Source organism: Haliaeetus albicilla, chromosome 10 (genome assembly GCF_947461875.1).
Source record: "Haliaeetus albicilla chromosome 10, bHalAlb1.1, whole genome shotgun sequence".
NCBI classification, from domain to species: Eukaryota; Metazoa; Chordata; class Aves; order Accipitriformes; family Accipitridae; genus Haliaeetus; species Haliaeetus albicilla.
The window spans coordinates 9,428,995-9,451,519 of record NC_091492.1 but is presented as its reverse complement, the minus strand read 5'-3'; the positions used below and the strand labels follow the sequence as shown (position 1 = coordinate 9,451,519).

The 22,525-nt window shown below is 36.0% G+C and overlaps 1 long non-coding RNA gene across 2 annotated transcripts; it reads right to left on the bottom strand.

Moving 5' to 3' along the window:
• Nucleotides 1-15,992: 15,992 nt before the first annotated feature.
• LOC138687243 (uncharacterized) lies at nt 15,993-20,728 on the bottom strand. Of its 2 annotated transcripts, XR_011326480.1 has the most exons (4): nt 20,523-20,728; nt 19,397-19,479; nt 17,157-17,353; nt 15,993-16,118 (listed from the first exon to the last, which is right to left on the bottom strand). It is a non-coding gene; the product is annotated as an uncharacterized lncRNA (long non-coding RNA). The 2 variants fall into 2 exon arrangements; XR_011326481.1 differs by lacking the exon at nt 17,157-17,353.
• Between the last annotated feature and the right edge of the window lie 1,797 nt (nt 20,729-22,525).

Sequence of the window (22,525 nt, the reverse complement as noted above, 5' to 3'; positions counted from 1 at the left end):
TAAATTTGAAAACACTTGGAAAGATGGAATTATGCCTTGCTTTTGTAGGTGGAAAGACAGCCAATGTTACAGTAATGTCTCACTAAAAAAGTTCTTTTGCTTTTAATTTCTTCCAGCTCAGGTGGTTGAAAAGTAACTCAAAGTCTACAAGATGTGTCTTGGCCTTAAAGAAATGTAGTTCAACACTAATAAGGCAATATGTTAGTCTACTTGAGAGGAGATTTTAAGAGACCAAGCTGATTGTTTTAGAAATTTTCTAATCTGCATAGTCTCCTGCAAGCACTAAGTTTTCAAAATTAAAACAAATACAGTATGATCAAATATTTTCACATAGATAAAATCACAGTGAATTTCTGCTAATAGAATTTCATTCATGTATTATAATGACTTATTTTCTACCATGTTGAATGTATGTGCTAAAACAGGGACTGTGTTTGCGAAAAAGAAAATTTGGACTCCATATATAGGAATTATTTTGTAGCTGTGTATGTGCCTATTTTTCCCTATATAAAGAAGTGACACCAAATAACCAAATTTGGGGCTCAAGTAATTTAATGCATTCTTTTAGAGCAATATAAATTTTAGCAACTGTTTTTTAAAACATATGCAGTCCAGTGACTAAAAAGAAAACTATCCTCTAGGAATGACATAATGCCATAGCAGAAATCTTAATACTGAGGAAAACAAATGGCTATAGGAAAAGATCCAACCCTGATCAAGTATTTCACAGCAGAACGCCAGTTAATGATTCTAAAGAGTAAGCACATCTGTTGCAAATTAAAAGAAAATTGTTCATCTACAATCCTTGTAATTCAAACAAACAAATAGCAGTTTTGATCATTGCTCTAGTTTGCTTAATGCGTCGTATTAATAAGCACACGCTACGCTGTTAACCTGACACAAAACCAGGGCTCTCAGCTGCTAAGGCCATACAAATAACCAATACAGCATAATACTCCACACTATTCTCCAAGCCCAACAGAATTACCTTGAAGTATCAGACTTAGAACATTTAGTTTTACTGCTTTTATCAACTGGAATTAAAAAGTCAATCCCAAGTAAGTTAATTTTCGTGATGATAAGAAAATTTCAAACCACGTTTATTTCAACCACTCAAAAAAGAAAGTAGCCATTTAACTTTTCTGTGTGCTGGGGTCAAATTACATTCCTGAGTTTCTAATAAAATATGCACTTGGTCATAAGCATATACTCTTTATTTATTACTGCCTGGCAGCCTTAGGGCCATTAATTTATTGCTAGTGTGCAGTTTCATTGGTCTATGTGATACAGAACATCATTGTATTTTAAGTATGATACAGTCTGAATCTAAAGTCTTATTCCTTCAAGAATATGTAATTATGGAGTATGATTAAATTAGTTTGTAATTTATGAGAGGACTTATAAAGCCAACAAGCATTGAAAAGATATTACACCAGCATTCTTTCTTAGTGAGCTCTGCATTTTCTATTTTCTCCCAGTACAAATCTATATGTACATACCAAATAGTTTTTTTTCCTAAGTTAAAAAGTATTTTTATTAAGAGATTAATATTTTATTAATGCTAAAACACCATTACAGATTATTTATTTGTATGAAATATAATCGGCACTGAACCAAAACTCCCAGGACTCTTATTCCACTGCTATATTTTTTTAAAACACTGTGCCAACATATTCAGATTAACAGAACTTTCTTATCAGTGTTGGCAGACTTTCATTCACAGCACAAGATAAGGGAAAAGGAGCTATATTATAAGTGTTTCAAACTGTAGTTTATTCTAACTCATTCCCTTAATTCCATTTATTGTATTGCCTAGTTAAAAAATGAGTAGACTGTAAATAAATCTGAATTGTGCTATTCTGATCTGTCAGCTCACTTTGTTAAAAAGATGATACAATAACAAATGAAGTATTAATTTGTATTCCTTTACAATTTCTGTTTTGCTCCAATCCATCTACATAAAAATAATGCAGAATTTAGATCTAATTTCTACATGCCTCTACACCCCCGTGCTGTATAACAGATCTGGTTAATGCAAGCACCCTGTAACAGCCAAGAATTGCAGCTTCCCTGAAAACAAGAATACTTGATTCAGCACAGGTTTTCCTATTCTCACAAGCAAGAATATCTGGGTTTTTTTCTGAAAAATGTAACAATTTTAAGAGGAAATAAGAGCAGTAAGAGAGGAAAAAAGAAATGTAAAGTGTATAAATGAGAACTAAAAGGCTCTCATTTCCTCAGGGCAGAACTTTCAAAAGCTTAAATTTCCTTCCTTAAATAAGTAAAGTGTTAGACTTGTCTGGTGCTAAATGCATAAGGATTTAAATAGATGCAGATGATAGAGTTTTATCTTGTGTCAAATGTGTGAGGGTTTACCCATATAAGTATTGACTTCAGGAAGCCTCCAACCAGATGAATAACTTCAAGCAAAGGTTATTGATCCACTTTTATACTTAAGCAGGAACTTAAACACTTGCCTAAATATTTTGAATTATGTCTGTAAAAAGGCAAACAAGATATAAAGACAGACTGATGGTGCAAGAGCATATTTTCTATATCTGGACAACTCAAATACCACCATCTGTTGCTTTTCCTAAAACAATCCAAAGGTAATAAAGATACCCTGACTATTCTGATTATGTGTGATTCATGTTTTGAGGAAATAACAGAGAAATGTGGGCAACAGCAATCTGTCAGTTGTAATAAGCCTTCCCTATAACAACTTCTTTCAAAGTGAAAATGAAAATCATTCACAAGTTTTTTAAACTCCGGTATACAAATATGCAGAGACCAAGAGGTTAATTATACTTGCAGTCTTGTTCTTCAAACAGAACTAGTTCAAATTAGTCCAAATAACATGTTGTAAACAAAAATGTTTCTTTTAATCTACTTTTACATTTTAGCTCTCACTTTCCAAAATATATAAATACTTGGAGTTTTTAAATCATTTTTTTAAGCCAAGACATTTGTATATGCAATCATTTTGATACAATGTGTTCCTGGTTTATTCTTCTACCTTGTTTCTACACTGTAGCTAGAGCTTTAAAGAATAGCTTTATCATGGATACCAACCGCAGATATATTAGTTCAAGGGGGGGAAGCTGTCTTGAACTCAGACCAAGGCCATAAATGTGAAGCGCACACAGAGTTTCAAATGTCCCAGAAGACTATTTTCTCATTCCAGGCTTTCCAGCATTACTTGTTTATATTAAACAAATATTCCAGGCTTCTGTCTTTTGTTTCAATGTGACTTCTTTCAGGAGATAAGGAACATCCCAGAAGTCCAGAAGATAAAAAGCAGCAGTTAGGACAGTGAATGATTTCAGAGCAGTTGTCCCTCTGAACTGGAGCTGGATAGGACTACAGATATCTCACTGCTTCCTGCTTCTTCATAAACTCTGATTTTATAAACCTACCAGACCTAATTGGTTTTAACGCGCTGTCTTCCTTTTTGAGTGCTGCTGAACAGGAAGCAATCCACCATTACTTCACATCTTTTTCTCATTTCAGGATAGAAAAAGTAGAGCCCATCACTCTGAATTTACTAACTCATCTGCTGCAGATGGCTTTTGCTTTTTCCATTGTCGTTTGGCTGCTTCCTCCTCCTTTTTCATCCCTCCTGCTTCTTTGTATTTCAAAGAGGATATATACACATGTTCAAATCTCATGAAGAAATGTCTAGATCTACTGTAAATCACATAAGCCTTTCTCCTACCACATGTACTGAAAATTTTAATTCAATAGGTTAAAAGGTTGCTTACAATGTACAGAATATATTTTTAACAAGCTAAATATTTGAAGATTACGATGATATAATGTTGTCTCTATAAACTACTCCTTGTTAGAAGAAAAAGTATAAATGAAAGCTATACACACTTCAGTTAAACTACTTAATTTGGACATACAAAAAGTATAAATGATTAAATATTAGTATGTGCACTTTGAGAGGCCTCTTAGGGATGTTACAGTTCCCAAGCCTCCTTCTTGTTCTGTCTAAAATAGGATTTAGAGGTTTTTAATAGAATTTAGATGGGTTTAAAATCTCCATATATGAGTTGTACTTTTACTGATTTATTGCATGAATTTCCTGTTGAATTTTTATGTGACACTTGATCTCCCCTGAGGGACTTGTTCAGTTCTGATTGGATAATGTAAATTTCCAATGGAGATTAAACACAAATGAGTATGAAATTGATTTATTATAATAAGTGAAATTGAGGTCTGAGGTCCTGCTTCTCTTTTCTTTTCTCCCCCAACCAACCCAAGACTGTCAGATGAAGGGGTTTTTGTAATATTTTGCCAACAAAGAACAAAGAAAATTAAGAGCACATTTCTCAATTACACATTGGAAATTAGATGAAATGTTGTTCCAAACTTGTTTGATTTCAAGTGCAAAAGAGAGTTGTTGGAATAGTTTGACACAGTTCTAATTACATCGTTGTGAAGCCAACATATTGTCTTACACTATTTCTTCAGAATTCAAACTCTTTATCAATTTTGTGGTGGGAATGGGAAACAACATTTGTCAAAATCTTGTGTTTGCATCTCCACATTGGAGTATTAATTCTAAACATGTTATGCAGTGTACCATTGTAAATGTAGATGGATTGACTGCAGTAAAGAATTTTTTGGTATCACTTTCAGATGCAGCCTCATTGGCACACAGACATAGGTTCATCCACAAAATGTCAGTCTTAGCTTCACATTCTGAAGCAATTCAAAAGAATCTGTGGTCTCCAGTGACAGTGCTCCTTGATGCACACACAAAAGCTGTCTCTGCAGATACTGAGCTTCTGTACAGACACAACCACTTCTCCTGCCTGGATTTATGCATCACAAAAAATTAGAGAACTCTGATTTGCGCAAAGAGCAATTATGAATAGAGAATCATTGTCAGCTGTACCATGCAATCCCAGCTGATGAAAGATCAGTTCCAGAACGGCAGGGACTTTCAGTGCCTGCATCACACTGTTTGTTGATTTCACAACAAAGGCTGAAAAAAATCTTTTCTGAGTGTGTATATTTCATCACTGATGTAGATGCACACGTGCATGAAGTTATGCACACTGAAGCAACTGCTAGTATTTATACCTCTAACAGTCACAACACATTTTCTAAAATACTTGGAAATACTATACTTCTGTCAGAGAGGTTTAACCAGAAATGCCATCAATTCCACAGCATTCAGCATGCACTTTACTGTTAGCTGAAGTGAACGAGCAATATGAAACTTTCAGTGTCACGAGAATAGCTGGTCTTCTAACCCCTTGTGTTGGAAGATGTTATTCATCCCAGAAACCTCTGACTTCAGTGGACAGACACAGCTGAAGACCCACAAGCCTAAGCTATTAATATATGAACTGATCTTACTCTGAGTCACTGCTGTAATTTTGAGACAAAATCTTCCATGCTATATCCAAGAAAACCAAGCTAAATCCAAGAAAGAAAAAAAGATACAACTCGCATGGAGAGCCAGTCCGTGAAATCTGCATTTGATTTAGCCAATTTATTTTTTCCCTTGGTCTAATTCCATTAACTTGATCATTAATAGGCCACTGGTAGGTACAACAGTAAAGATCATACAGTTCCCATCCCTCCAAATGCTAGCTATGCAAATTGCGAAAGGCTGCCTAACTACCATAAATTAAAATGGCTTTTGCTGAAAAAAAATCTGGCAAATTTATTTCTGCAGTTAACTGTCTTGCCTACTCTCTTGAACAAAAAATTGCTGTTTGGAAATGTTAAGTTTTAAATAGCAGCTACAGCAGCGGGCACAATATTTATGCTTCTTGTAACAATGCCCTGGAATCAATACTGTAATTTCTAAATGCAAAAGACTTGTATTGAAAGAGAGATGAGAATGTAAGTACAAAAACCCCAGAATACCGCCCTTAATCTCCTTGGTGGGTTTTAAAAGGGTTTTAGATTCTCTCTTGAAACATTCACCAAAGTTAGGCCAGAAGAAGTCAAAGTAATTTATATCTAATCTCTTTTCAAAAATGAAATGAACAGAAGTTTTATTAAAAGGAAATGAAGAGGAAATTGAACTTTCATATTTCATGGTGCAATTGTGATGACAGAAAACAATATTCATCGATAGAAAGTTTAGAAGATAGTTATTTATATGTCTATGCTGCTGTACTCTGGGAGTTGTGTCACAACAGAGGGCAGGCAATTTTTAAAAATATAATGGAGCTGTAGTAGAATTACTTGTTGGTTATTCCACACAAGTTCAGGATATAAAACTTTTTACATTCTTATGATCAGGAATCAGAAACATTAATTGTAATGTGTACTTTATGAGGAATTTTGACTGTAGATGCTTATGGGTAACGCAAATTTCACCTGCATAAAAGCTGCATAGTGCTGTATCTCTGTGGCATGGAAAACTAAATCACTTAAATTGAAATCATGGGGCTGAGGAAGATTGGTAATATAATGGAAATGTCATAATTCTGCCATGCAGAACAGCCAGAATGAAAAGGAGAAAACATGCAGCTAGACACAGGTGTGAATCACAGCACGTCACCACAGGAAAAAAAAAAAAAACAAGAGAGAGATTTGCATTTAGTCTTAAAATTTAATGGTTTCATAGTTAATTTAATGATAGGGAAAGCAATGGCTTGAGAAGACGACTTTTGTTCAGGGGCTGCCCCTTGTGATTGTGAACTACATGCCCTCTTCTGACAGAGCACACAGTTAAGTTGCCTGGCATTTATACACTCTCTGCAAGAAACTGATGTGAATGATCTTTCTTAGACACTGTAGTGGATGTTTAGGCACATATTTTCACAAATGTCCAATAATTTTGATCCCTACCACTTCAGGCTACTTACTGAAGTATTTTTAAATGCAGTACAACAAGGCAGGTGATTATGAAAAAGTGGTCTGGATGACTCAGTCTGGGCCTCTTCGAAGCAAACATTTGAAAAGCTTGTCATTCTACAGATAAATGTAAGCCTCTATTTTTCCTTCTTACCACAATGTAGCATAGCCAAAAAATGTTCATCTATGACAGGCAAAAGGAATGAAATTTCATTCCTACACTTTTCTGTAATGCATATGCAGGTAAAGCACTCAGCTTAAAAAAATAAAAAAAATAATTTTAAAGTTTCCTAGTGCGGAAAAAAAATTCAAAGCTAAATGTTTTCCATAGCCTTAATACTACAATATTGCCTAAGAAAATTAGTCAAAATATTCTTTAATGAGAAAAGAGAGAAATCCATTCTGACTCACACAATTCAACATAAAATAATGCACTTTCCCTAATACACACGTATAACATCATTACAGCTGACAGAGAAAAAGAATTTATATGCAGTCAAGATTTACCATTGCAACCTGATGCTCTTAATGCTTCAATTTTAAGTGTGTACCTCAAAAGCATTCTTTATATTTATCAGAAGATTTTTCAAATACATGAAATATTTCTGATATGTTTGTGTCGAAAAGACATAGGTATCTACTTCAACGCTGTTCCAACTCATACAATAATCTGTGGTACCTGAGAGTCAATGGTGAATGATGGCAAGAAAGAACTGCATTTTGAGGCAGTTTTTGGTTATGAAAATATAGACAAAAGTGCTACATGGTGTTAGTAGCATTCTTTGAGACAACTGTTGGTTAATTACCACCTATGAGCACTATTAAAATATTGGAAACCAGTGCATCACCTGATTTTTTCATTTAGCAGTTGATTTTTGATAAGTAGAGGACATTAAGAATCACATAAAAAATTAACATTAGGTAAAGACTTGCAGAGTAGGCCATGATGAGAGCATGATGGCAGCTGAAAATTGTCAGACTGACACTGATTATATAAAAATATAACAAAAATTAAGTGACAGGGAAATTAACTTGCAGAAGCGTAAGTGCTTCTAAAGCAAATTACTTTTTAACTAATGAAAAGAGCAAGAATAGATTTTCCAGTTCTTTCAAATACAGAAGAACCTTGTATGTAGCATGTTCAGCCATTTTAAAAAGATCAGGTAGTATCGGTCAATTGCAGTTTTCCAAGGCATCTGAAAATATTCCAGAATGGAATGGATTTTGACATACTACTCTGTACTATCACTGTGAACACAGCCAGCTTATTATAAGATTATTTTTCAAAATTAATTTCATCCACATGTGAGCATCCTATGTGCTCACCCTGGGTTTATTTAGCAATGATGAACATTATCTTCCCATTGAATCTTTAAGAAATATTATCTTTCTTGGACAGAGGTATAGGATGGAATTTAAGGAGATGTAGCAATTGTGACCAGAATGAGGATAACTGAGTGATAAACATTTGTCCTGTGGTGGTTGGACAGAGAACAAATCCATAATGATCACATAGCCTCTGTGAAATGGCAGGACTCCTTACTAAGTCTCTTTTGCATGCAAAGCTTCCAGAATAATCAGATACATACACTCAAAAGTGGAAAGTAAAAATGAAAACATACAATAGATTTAATAAGGATTTAATAATTCCCTACATCATTGAGAAAGACGCCACATTCTAAACTCCGTAATATGAAATTAATTCCAAGCATGAGGAATGTCTTTACGTTCTCAGTCATGGTTTTTTTATTTGTAAATTATGAGGTGTTCACCACTCTCTGGGGACTGAGCTTTTAATCACACAGATGTCCATTATAAATCCTCTGTTTGCTTAGTAGTATAATAGGTGAACTCACAGCATCTTTGTGCTATAATAAATCTGCAGGCTCAGACAGAATGCTCATGATTACCTTCTAAATTCTTTCAAGGTCATTCTACATGATTTCATGCTACATAACATTCTTTCTCAGTCCATTTCACGCTGAGAAGAGATCATGATAAACATTGATTTTTCCCTGCTGGTAAACCTGAATTCCACCACATCACCCCACCACACACATACACGCGTACTCTAATACACCATCTTTTAGTCACTTGATTCTAAGCTATTGTGTAGAACCTGAAAATTCAAAACCGAAATATGGTAAGAGAAAAACAAGCTGTATTTGGTGCAATTATTTGAAGACTAGACTGAAAGAAATGAGAAGAAATAGGTTTTTCTTCCAGTGGGAAAAGCATTACTGGAAGTAGATAAAGAAACCCTCCACAAAATTACCCAACAACAACCTGGGAACTGAACCAGTAAACTATGTAGGGTAAGAATCCTCTGAACAAAGGATTACTTAAAATATGTTCCAAGTCCACAGTTTACAAAGGCACACAGAAACACTCTTCAAATTGTTGAAGATTTTAAATGTTAAAACAAATAGACCAATTTAGACTGAGTGTTTGTTTGACATGTTTTGATTAGCAAAGGCTCTTCATGAATTACTCACCATCAAAAAAAAAGACATGAATGCCTGCAAGAGCAGAATCCCAGCCCTAGATGTGGTTCCTCAAGCATTCTGGCACAAAAGGAGTGCAGAAGGTGCTAATAATACTTCTCTCAAGAGAAAGAGATAGGATTCCTGGAAGAAATATTCACAGGCACAGACAAAAATTAGCTGCTTGATTTCTACTGAATCTTATTGCCTCAGGTGACTCATTATCTCAATGACTTCCTGTCTATGCAGAGATTTAAGATTAATGGATTAAATTCCCTAAATTCTTGGTGAATTTATTAGCTAATATGATACTGCTGTTTGCCGTTTGATTAAAAATTGTTGAGAGTTCATTTTATCCTTTTATAAAGACCAGAATTATCTTCTCTTAGTCCAAAGAGCTGTTTCTCACTGCCTCGGGAATAACAGGGACAATATCACCTCCCCAGCAGACAGCCTCTCGCGGTCCCTAGCAGTGCTTGTGATTTATCCAGTTCCTTTCTCTAAGGCCTACCAGAAGTCTCACTTTTCTTCTCCTTTTCTACCTAGAAATCCTGTTTGGGCAGAACTTAAAGCCCTCAAAGCAGTCAAGATACAGAGAATGGTTTTCACCAGCAGCAGGTAACATTTATATCACACTTTTCCCAGCTATTCTGCATACTGCTTAATGTCTCCCCTCTCTAGCTGAACAACGATTAATACAATTGCTGTTAATCAAGAAAGATATTGATTTGGTTTGCAAAAATGTTCCATAGCGAGTAATAGTATCCCTTGACCTCTACCTCATGGTATGGCTGTACTCAAATAACAGTCGCATCCTGTAGGAAACAACTCCCCTTACGACGTGTTCTCCTAACGTGCTATTGTCATTACTCATAAAAAGGGAAACGTCTGTAAAACTGCTTTGGTAAAAATGAAATGGTTTAAATTTCCATGGGACTACCTTAGGAATGGTACTAGTGTCATACTACTATCACACACTGAGTTTTACTCGGCTCTTGCCACACCCAGGTAAAGCCCACTATACGAGACCTGTTTATGCAATGTCTATCTGTGTAAGGGAAGACACTTTCCTTCTTACCACCCCATGAAACCAATCCTTCTACAGTATATTCCTCAGCTCCGATGACAAGTTTAGGAACTCTCTGAGCTGGTGCTTGCTTGTAGATCATCCTGTTTAGTAGCAACCAAAAGACTTAGCTAAACCCCTTTTGGAACCCATTTATGCTTTCATTCTCTACAGTCTCTTATGGCAATAAATTTTGCAACTTAACAACATGCAGTGGCAAAGGTAGCTCTTTTTATCTGCTTTAAACCTGAAGCTATATTTTGGATAGGCTATAGCTTTTCATCTGATGTTTAAACACGGATTATCAATAGCTTTAGAATATGTCAGAAAAAACAATAATTTACCTAAATGAGTGACAGAATTCAATGCTTCAGTGACTAGAAAATAACGATTCCAGTACCCCAGAATAAACATTTAACTACCAAAACTTACATTCGTCTCCCCTTCAGCACAAGGGTCTGTTCTGAATAAAAAGCGATGCATTTTTTATTGATTTCCACAGCCAAAAAATTGGTTTTTAAAGACTTCTGAGTTGAAGACAATGCACCAGAGCAGACAGATCTGGGCCTTCGAGATCACAAGTCTATACAATGACAGTATGAAACCATAATTCTGCCAGCCATATGCTAAAATTCAGCTCAGCATATTACAGGCTTCAGGGAGCTGAGGTCGGAGAGGGCTCCAGGTGCTGATGACAACAGCACCCAGTGAGCTGACGTGTACAAAAGGTACCGGTGGGTTCCAGTGCAACACCATGAATTTGGCTTCAGCAATCCCAGCTGATTCATGTCTTCCCCTGTCTGGATCACCCAGAAACCTCCACATTAGTGACACTGGTCTCAACATTAATAAAGAAACGCTTACAAAGAAGAAAGTGCTTAGCTCTGAACCATCTTCTCAAGAGAGTTGTTTTTCATATGTTAAAGTAGATCAAAGAAACAACAGCAGAGCTACAATAGAGGGAAAGTTTACATTTGCAGGATGGCAGATGATCTTACAAGCATTGCCCACTTTATTATCTTGAGACATCATGCACACAATTTTAAAAACATAAATGCTTGAGTTAAATCTATGACTGAAAAAAGCAGGACCATGCAAATGGGCCAAGGTAACAGAATCCCTATGTACTTTGAAAATCAAGAGTGATTGCAATCTACTAACTAATATGATCCATTATGTTCTTTACCGGGAATATTTCTTAGAGTCCTGCTAAGGTTAAAGCATAACTTAGAAGAGCATTTGCAGGACAAGCATATTCACTGAGTGATTAGAGATCACAACTGAATTACAAATGCTATCCCTGAAAACTTTGTATAGTACAAAGGATTTACGGTATAGTTATTCCTTTGGTGTTTTTTGTTGTTTCTTGGGTTTGGTCTTGGAAGGGAGGAATGCTTTGCAAGTGCAGCACTCAGGAGGTTAGCTTTTCTGAGTTCTGTCAGCTTCCTTGAGCCGAAATTATGGGAGAGATTTCTGTTACTGTAGATATGAAAATGAAGAGATGCGTAATATTCATACAGAGCAATCTGTACCGAGTATGTTATTAATCTACATTCCAAGTAAATATTAGAAAAAGACTTCTAATGTGGCAGATGATACATTATATACCTTAGACTAAAATTTGGTGTCAGAATAGGTACATTTTGAGATAGTTCTGAATACACAAACAGACACACACTATTCTGTTTAAAGCCTGAGCTTTCATTCTTCACCCTATCAAATCTCCCACTGAAGTCAATTGTCTTAATCTGATTTACACCTTGGCACTACTACTAATGCATGCAGAGCCCACCAAATAACCCAGATTCTTCCCTGCATAAAGACAGCTTTGTGCAAAATATCTCTAGAGTGACTCTAACTAGCCATGAAGGAATGTCCTGTGAGCACCATCCATTTATGCTGTAGGTCTTGTGCTGCCACACAGGCATCTCTGCTGCAATTGAGAAGAGAAGACATTGTGACAGGGCAGAGGAATTAAACCCAATTCTTCCCTCACAATAAAGGCTCTGCAGTTTTATGTAGCAGAAGAGCTGCAATCTGTGGATGAGACACCCCACTTGGCAATGGGAAAAAATAATTTCCTCCCTAACCAGAAATGCATCCGCAAGCAGAAGAAGATCCTGCTCAAGCTGCAGGACAAAGAGTGAGCCAATTACTGCTGAGAAGTGGAATACAACCATTGCTGAGGGGTACAGTTAAAGCAGCAGGTCCTGGGATCCTTTGAAAGGAGACTGGAAGAGGTGGTGCAACATGTAAGGAGGGAGAGGTGTTAACTGACACATCTGAATATTCTGACACATCGATTCACATACTGATGTCATGCAATTTTTCCCCCAGATTTGAAAAAGTGGGCTCTTGGCAGGTGTATGTTTCAGACTCTCAAATTTTATGCACTGGAGGGCAAACCTAGGCAGCCTCATGAGGCAGTAAAGATGGGGTCTGCAAAATTAGACCCATCCTAACAACTTTAGCTCAGTTAAACCTTTCATAATAATATGAAGCTCTGAAAGTTTTAAGGGCTAAAAAAATTAAATGGTTCCCAGGAGGATTAATTCAACGAATAGCAAGTAATAAGTTCAACAGCCCCAGGGAAATTCAGCAAGTTTCTTGTGTTCAGAGACTTAACAGCCCCCTGTACAGAGCACACAAAGAATAGGATGTAATTTTCTAAACCTACAGTGAAATTAAAAGTGAAAACTCAACAACATTAAAAACCATGAAGTAGTTTGTGGTAAGATTTCTGACTTTATATCTTGCAAAGAAGCAAGTATCACTCTAAATGACTTGGAGAAAGCAAGTAAAAATGTACTTCTGAAGGCCATCCTTAGCCATGAACAGATGTAACACCCCCACATCACTTGGTGATTTCTGCCAAATGTCTGCAAGACATGCGATTTGAACAATTTTCCTATAACTCTGATGACGTACGAGTACATTCAGAAAATACGCCAACGCCTTTAGCAATTATTTCCCATTCTTCTTGGTAAAATCTCTGTTCCAGTATAATCTCTGTTCCAGTATAATCTCTGTTCCAGTCTCCTTCTAAGACTGGACTCCCAAGTGCTTATCAGAACACACTCTACCATTTGGAACATTTATTTCTCTCAGTTATCTCATGTTTTAAAGTTAAATATCTGTGGCTTTCTCTTACAAAGCCCAGTTCAAAGAGCAGATCACACTGATGCTATGACAACAGAAAAATGAGTACTATTAATAATACATCTTTGCTTATACATTAGAGCATGTTCTCTAGCATCAGCATGAGCATGGATAGAAAGCAGCATGGGTGCAACAACATGCCTGATATGATGACGAATGCTCACTGAAACAGCTATGGTCAGTTATCGGCATTATCATTTCTGAAACAAACAATTTTGCAGTGATACAGTGAACAGTTTTCTGCAACTGTCAAAGTTTTTCTAATTTCTAAAGGAAGGAAGGTGCAAGAAAATAAATTTTATCTATATTCATGCTTCAAACAGCATAAAGTTTGAGGATATTGAAGTCAGGCAACAAGATACAGTGTAGAAATACCTAGCTGTAAAATTCAGCTCCATCTAGGTTTATAGCAAAGTCCAGTTTTGTGGGGTAGCAGTATAGATGTAGAGCCTGTTTGGATCCTTGCTTATTTTATTTCTCAGAGTTAAGAAGAAGTGTAACATTATATAAATGACACCTCTTTGGGTCTTAAATCACTTTGCTGTCTATAATGGATGTAATAAATGTTTCCTATTCCAGTACTACAAAAAATGGCCTAGCCGGTTTTATCCATTTGGCAGTGGAGCTCACTTGACCATGATGTATGGCACACTTGTTATTTATTTGCAGAGGCTAGAAGGCAAATGCGCTATATGAGAATAGTTCTTTAATGTAAAGCATTAAATTAAAAGCTCACCCTCAGGATTTTCACTGCCAATAGTAGTAAATGGATGCCCAAGATAACACGGGAGCTGTTACTATTTAAAAATAACTATTTGATATTAAACTTTTTTATTTAACAGCAGATTTCCGCCCTGTCCCCCTTCCTTTAGCATGGTAGACTGTATCCTTCCCATGCAGGTTTACATGGGTGTTGGGATTAACACTCATCTCATTGTACAGATATACATCAGATCATATTCTTTAATATTTTAGCATTTTTGAAATTTCAGTACTTCTAGATCAAGTTTTTCAATGGCTCATGTTAATACAATATTTATAAGTCTTACAATTTAAAATTATCTCACCCATGAGGGTAGTACTGCTATCCCCATGTATGGAGTGCAGCTGAAGCACAGAAAGGCTAAGGTTCCTTTCAGTTTTAAAGACTATCTTGCTCATCCTGTAGTTCAAGGACTACACCACCTTTGGACTATTTTTTTCCAGGAATGACTTGGGACTTGACAGATAGTGGCAGATTGTTGGGGAGTGTCACATGAACTGCAAGCCTTCCCAGCCCGGCTGATAGCTAATGATAATCTGCTCCACTCAAATTATCTCGGAGCCAAGATCAGACCCAAGTGTTCTCAGCTCATGAATCACAGCAAAAGTATCACAACCATTCCCATCTTATAAAGAGTCCAAATAATTTTTTCATCAGTGTGTTTTCATACCATTTATGTAGGACCTTTAAAGTCTGTCAAGGGATTCCAGCAAGTAGCAACTCAGAATCTAGTATTGTAGAAGGAACTGCTATATTTAAACAAACAAACAAACCCCAAACAACCAAAACCCTGCAGAAGACCACAACAGCCAACCTTTACAGATTGTTCTGTATGGAACAGCATAAATCAGGGCTTTTCTCTAGTGCTCTGCAGGTTAGGATGAAACTGTTGAAATAAAGAGCTATAACATTGTTAAGACTATTGGATAGAGCAAATATATTTCCATGATCACCCCCCACACACACTTTGTACTCTTTCAAAACTATTTTTTAAGCTATAGAATTAAAAAACAAAACAAAACCAAAACCAAAAAACAACGAAACAGAAAAACCTAAAACATGCAAGTGATCAAAATGTTTTTATAATTTCATTTGTTATCTTACTGATTTGTTACAAAACCCAGTAGATACATTGTACAGCAGCATATTTATAAAGCCAGTTATCTACTCTTGTTATCATCTAACATTTATCACCAGGCAGTGTTCAAGTGCTCCGGATGTGATTCTGAAGCAAGCTTAACCAGCAATTATCACTCCACTACTAAAATATATGTATATTAACAGGAAACCTGAAACATTAACATAATGCCATTATCTTCCAAAGCCTGTCAGATGAACAAGCTAAATATGAGGGGGTTTTTCCTTCTAAAAAGCTGTAACAAAAATATAAAGATTTTCAAGTTTCTGTTCAGAAAGAAATGACTGCAGGAATTTTGGCTCTTTCAATTTGTTCTATACTGAAGTAAATCTACTGAATGTTGAAACAAGACTATTTTTGAGACATGTCTGTGTTGATGCAGATGTTATAGAAGTTATCTACTATCAGCTGGGTATCTGACTACACTTGGAAATACAGCAAAATTCTAACATTAGCTAAGGAAATTTTTCACAGAAAGGAAAAAAACCCCAAAATCCCAACTACTACAGACCTCTCCCCCTAAAAGGCTGTTTTATGACCAATTCTAATAATGCAGTGAGCAATAGCAACCTGAGAAAGACTGGAAGGAAGGAGATCATTTTCTGCAAGGCCAGGTTTCAAAGTTCCCTGGAAGAGGAGCAGCCGATACCATGGATTCCAATCCTTGGGGAATTATTTCTTGTCCTAAGAGAAGATCAGACAACAGAGATAAATGAAGGCAAACTCAACATTTGTTCCACTTGGGGACTGCAATGAAGACTCAATATTTAAATTTCACAGCATCATCTCGCTCCTCGTGTCCTTACCCCAGGGCTAGTGACACCCCAAGGCATGACCCGCAGGGACACAGAGTCCTGGTGTGCCCCAGTGCTGGGCAGCTGCGTACCACGGTCTGGGATTTGGAGGGGGGAGGAGGTGGAGGGACTCAGCTATAATCCCAGAACGACAAGCAGATGAGGGAACTGAAGAAATATTAGGTCTCCTGGACATGACACAAATCTTACCAAGGACATAACAACACAAACCCTTCCTGACAGTAACAGAGAGAGGATGGCACCTGCAGGCATTGTAGGAGCAATTGAGGTAATAAACCAGGCAAACCCCAAAACACGAAGAACAGAAGAGAAAGCAACCGGTGATCATAGTGATCAGTGGTCTGGAAACTCTTCTCTACTGCCTGTCAGTGAAAGATCTAAAGTGCAGCAGAGTTTGCATTGCTGGGGGTTTGCTGTTCTTAAAGATTAAATCACTCTGAGCTTGTGGGTGAATTTCTCAATTGAACCCTAAATAAAATGTTGTTTAGCAACTATTAGAGGGCACAGTTAAATGGAACAAATCACCAGCATAGCAACCAAAAGCAAACTCAAATGTTTACCATAGAAAAATCATTAAAACCATCAGCTCAGTCAATCATCTCAGAACAGCAGCAGTTCAGAAGGCAGCAGGATGCTGCACCACCTCAGAGGACGGACAGAAGGAACGGAAAGCTGATATATAGTCCCCACAGGAAGTCCTCAGTTACATATTATTCAGAATATTAACTAAAACCTGACCACTATACCAAGAGTAGTTCCCGAACTTTGATCAATAGCCTTTTTTATACTTCAAAATGCATAGAAAGTTTTGATTTCTTTTTTTCTAATTATAAAAATTGTAATTCTTTTGTTTTAGTTTGTCAGGACACATAATATAGGAAACATACCATTACTTAAAGTATATTACCTCTCCACTTATTTTCAGAAGGGATAGAGAGGTGTTGATAATATTCAGGATAGGTTAGAGTAAGATTAGGTTTAAATCTGAATCATGGTTTGATTTCAGTAGTGCAATGATTCCTCAAGCAGTTCCCACATAGATACTTCAAAATTACCACTCACTGGTAATCTCATTACTTAAATCCATATCTAATAACATTTCTGCTGCAAATAATGGAAAAAATGAAGTTAGAAAACAGTTGATCATGTAATACATCACCCAAATTGAATGTCAGAAAACTTGTGGGAAGTTGGGTATTCTCGTAAGTTTCTGCCAATTTCTGCCAACTTCTCTTTTTGCAAATGGACCATAAAACAGTCTTAGATTTAGGGTCCCAGCCAGACCCAGCCAGAGTTAAATTTAAGGATGAAAATCTAATACATACAGTTTATAAACCTTTTATTTATTTGTGTGTCACTCCTCTAAATTTCTACGATCTCAATGTAGCTGAAGAGACTATATACACAGTGGAGGTTGTTCTGCTATGCTTTCTGTCATAAATGGCTCATGTTCTTTCTTTAATCTCAATTAAAAGGCAGTGCAGAATGAAAATGTTTTTCCTTTTCAGGTAAAGAGAACAGGACAGAGACAATGAGGAAGGAAGGGGAAGAGTGCTGCATCAATGAAGGTTCAAGTCTGTCTGTATGTTAGGAGAAAACATTAATATAATTTTCAGACATCAGCTTAGACAGATCTGCTGATTCATCCAAACGCGGCAAGTGGACAGCACCTTTGCTCCTGTTTTTAGTAGAGGAGGTGCCAAGAATTATATTCCTGCCATCTCTTGTTGCTGTAGGAGTGGGAGTGGGGGAGCAAAGTAATTACTTCAAGTGCATTAGGTACATTAGAAGGTTAAATTAAAATTTAATTTAAAAAATGTTAGCAATGACATGGGATTCTTAATGAAGAACCTGAAAACCACTTCAAAATCAGAAAGGAAAAGGGAGGTATGTAAGGGAAACTTCTCTTCTTTCCTAGCAATTCCATTATAGCAATGCACTGAAGTACAATAAACACCACATTCACCTTCTGCTTTAACAATGGCAAACTCAGGGGTCTTGCATGAAATAGGCTATTTCATCTGAGATGGTTTAAGCTGGCCTAAGGAGCAACGACAAGAGAATGCAGCGAGCAGTCAGTGCTAATGACAGCATACCATTTTTATAGACTAAAGGTTGAGCAATGAATTTCAATTATAGACTGTCAGGATGCCCAAATGCAGGTACCTGATAACAAGCCTAAAGCACCAAGCTTTTGCAGATTTCTTTAGAATTTCAATAAAGATTTTTAGCCTTTAGCACTGATTTTTTTTTTTTTTTTTTAAACCAGAAGCCACTAGATGTAATCTTTTATGAGAAACTCCATCTTTGCTTCTCTTCAAGAGAAATTGTGTTCAAGGTAAATGAAGCATAATTATGAAATGTGGACAGTTATGCAATTTAAAAAAAAAAACAATCCCTAAACAAACTCCTTGCTTTATTTGTGCTTGATCCAGATAACTATCTCTATTTCATTTGCTTTTAATGTAGCATCTTTTAAAATATGTTTTTAGTCAAAAGTAGCAACTTTCAGGACAGATTTTGTTAATTTAGAGCAAACACCATCATTCTCATCATATATATTTAACACCATCACAAATAAATGAAATTATATAAGAATTAAAAAATTTCATTCTTGACCTTGCAAAACTTTTGCATACTCTTCTGAAAGTTTTCAATTATATCAGTCCTTCCCTTTATAATTCTATCACTCAGTTTCCCCAACTTAAAAAGAATTGCTTCTATATCTAAGTCTAATTAAACTTTTTTTAAAATACATAATTTATGCTTTGTTCCTTCTTTGCTTTCACCTTGATCTTATATTAAATAATTATTTCTTGGGATTTGGTTACTATTTTTAATTATTTATCTTTCTCAATTTCTTTCTTCTGTTAAGACCTTCACATTTATATTTGGAGATAGTTTCTCACATGTAATTCAATGTTTTCAACAGAGCAAGCTGATGAAACTTTGAAGTTATTATTTTTTTAAGAAAATCTTGTTCCATAAAAACATTAACATTGTCTGAAACTAGGGAAGTTTATCAGAATTTCATTTTGAGGACCTTCCCCTCAAATGAATATTTTCTATTTCAGACTATATTTAATTTTCACTATGTTTTGAAGACAATCAAAAAAATGAAATAAAAATAAAACATCCTTTATTCACCTGAGGCAATTTATTCAAGGTTTTCCTTTCCAGACCCTCATTCCCTCCCAATCCAGTTGCAGAAGAATCTTTCTAAACAGTTTCTGAAGAAAAGTAGTCATATCATCTAATCCTGGGCATGTAATAGAGGTGTATAAAATAGGAACATAAATTTCCATTGGAGAGATGTACTCATAATTTGCTGTCTAGGGGAGATTACCTCTTCTCACTGACTATTCTGGGAGCCTATACTTTTAAAATAGGCATTTTACTAAAGGCAGGCAGTATGAATAACCCACACAATGTAAAATCTCAAGCACGTAGAATCACCTCTTCACCACATGAATGTGAGGAAGCAGTTTCAGAACAGCATTTTGGAAATTCTACAATATATTTCTTGGAGTCTTCCCTTAAAAATAATTATTTTAAATGAGCTTGAAAGGTGAAATACTTGTCAAAGACTTCTGCTGATTCAAGTCATTTTAGGGAGGTTAGAAAATGTTTTGTATGTCATTGTACGTACTGTTCTAGTCTTCTGGAAAACTAGGCTAAATTTCTGTATTTCCAACTAATAAGGAAAATACATTTAAAGAAGCACTGATGGTAAATTCAACCATAGCTTCAGGTTAAGCCTGTTTCATGTACACACTAATTTTTGGCACGTAAATGAAAAGCCTGCCCATTTTGCTTTTTCCAGCAGTGTGAAACCAAGTAAATATTTCTCAGCATGAGTGAACAGATGTGAAGTGTACTTAAGACTAATTTTTAAATTGCATTTGATGGGGACCCTAGCTTTGAGTTTTGTAACAGCCTTTCTGCAGGAAATCTCTCCAATAACAGGAAAATGCACTGTAATGGCATACCAACTTCAATTCTAATTTGACAATATTAACATGTCCCAAATAGTAAAAAATTAAAATTTGATATCAAAGATAAAAATAAGACAAGTCACACCCACCATGGTGGGAATCTGAGTCACCAGAGCACTCCAGAATATATTCTAGATCCATCCTGACCCACTCCTCCCCAAACAAAATAGAAAGTTTTTACACCTAAATGCTCAGTTTAATAAAAATGAAAAACCCCAGAATATTCTAAAATAAACTCAAAACAGAGAATGAAGAGAGAAAAAAGTAACCCTTCCCACCTGTTGTGTCCTTGGAGGCATGTCATCAACTCCAGAGTTGCTTACAATTAAGACCTATCTGAAGTGCAGCAAATTTAATCCTCTCTGGTCCATAGGAGGCTCTTTCCATCGCCTTTAAGGTGCAGCTGACAGTTCACTTCATCCCCTCTACAGCAGCTGCCCCTTGTCACCATCCTTTTTTCCACAGATCACAGTCCTTCCATCCCTCCAGGTTCCACCCTATCATCAGAGGGCAAAGAATTGTGAAGAAAAGTTGAAAATAAAATAAAATAAAGTAAAATACACATACCTTCAATCTTTGAGGCCTTTTGACAATTTTATAAACTTATCAAAGCATTGACAGAACTGAGATAAAATGGCTTACACACTTGATAAAGAAATTAATTCAAGTATAAGTTGTCCTATACACTGTGTATCAGAAACTATAATTTGGAACAAGGTGGAATCACTTTACTAGAGTGATATGCTATGATGAGAAATTCCAGATAAAAGATAGATTTAATAACAGAAGATGTAGTTACCCTGAAATGATGTAATCAGTGAAGGAACATGGCAAGTTTGTACATTATATGAGGCAAGTGCCTGCCTTCCCATCTGCACTTAACGTCAAAGATATCAATTAAATAGGTAGAAAAATTGATATCCTAACCAATATCTTATTTTGATCACTTGAAGTCTAAATTTACCCACTAAAATACATGCGATATCCTTATATAAATGAAGAATAGTGTAACGATATCTTTCTGCTTATTTTTTTGAATGAATGATGAGTACGATAGTTAATTCCCCTTCCATTTAGTGAGATACACTTAAAAGCTAAGATAGTACCTCAGATTCTTCATCTATCTGAGAGTGAGTAAGTATGGGTTACCCATCTTTGGCTCATCCTGTAGTATGGCTCTGCAAGTGAAATTCAGATCATGTTCTGCCTTTCAGTATAGAACTGAAATGAAAAATTAAAAGGTCTCAATTGTTAACTCCCACATCTGTCGCTGCCTGAGCATACGGGTGACAGCTTGGAAGGGAAAGTATTTGCTCCTTTCCGATATTATACGTATTATTTAATAGGTAAAAAGTCATTACTTCTTGCCTTGAAATCTAAGGAAAAAAAGTTCATAGTCCAGGATTGAGATCCACATCCACTCTTCCTCTAGTCCTGTAAATGTAACTCAAAAATAAGGCTACTTCTTGTTGCTTCCTTGGCAAGTTCTACATGAGCTATTTCCAAATAATCCCACAGTCATCCACAAACATTCTCAGTCATGTCGCTGCAACTTTATTGATGACAGGGCTTTGCACAGGGATAAGAGAGGGCACAAAATAGTTCTGTGAGTAGGAACTTCATTAGCCATTACATTAATAAGACGAGACAGAAGAGAACTCTTGGTCCACCTACCAGAGCTGTCTGGCTTCTGCAGGATTAACAGCAGCAAAATACAATTGTTTAGCTTCATGACAAATGAAGGCAAATACAACTGAATCCACCCAGGGAAACCAATCTGCTACAGAGTCATTCCTTACAGTAAGACTGTGCTTTAAGTTGTCACATCAAGCCATCAATACAACTCTTCTTTATCACAGAGAGCCTCCCATATTGATAATACTTATCTTCTGCTTGCAACTGTTGATCTTACTTAACGAATATTTATCTTGCATAGTCCAGGAGGAAGTCTTTGCAAATATTCACACAATGCACTTTATTTTATTTATTTCATTAGAAAAAGTAGTATTCTTATCTGAACAAATGTTCCACATGGTTATTAATTAAAATCCGATACTTCTTGAATAACATTAAACTTCAGATATTTCCTTCACTGTATTACAAAGGCAGCAGGTTCTGATTGTTCATGAAAATGTGTATATAGCTAGAAATTCAGATTACTAGATGAATACATAATATGGCAAGAGCCCCTCCCCCCAGTCTCTGAATTAAAAGCAAGAAACAAATGTCTACTTCAATGATTTATTTACAGTGATAAACTTTTAAACTAGAAACCTGAATA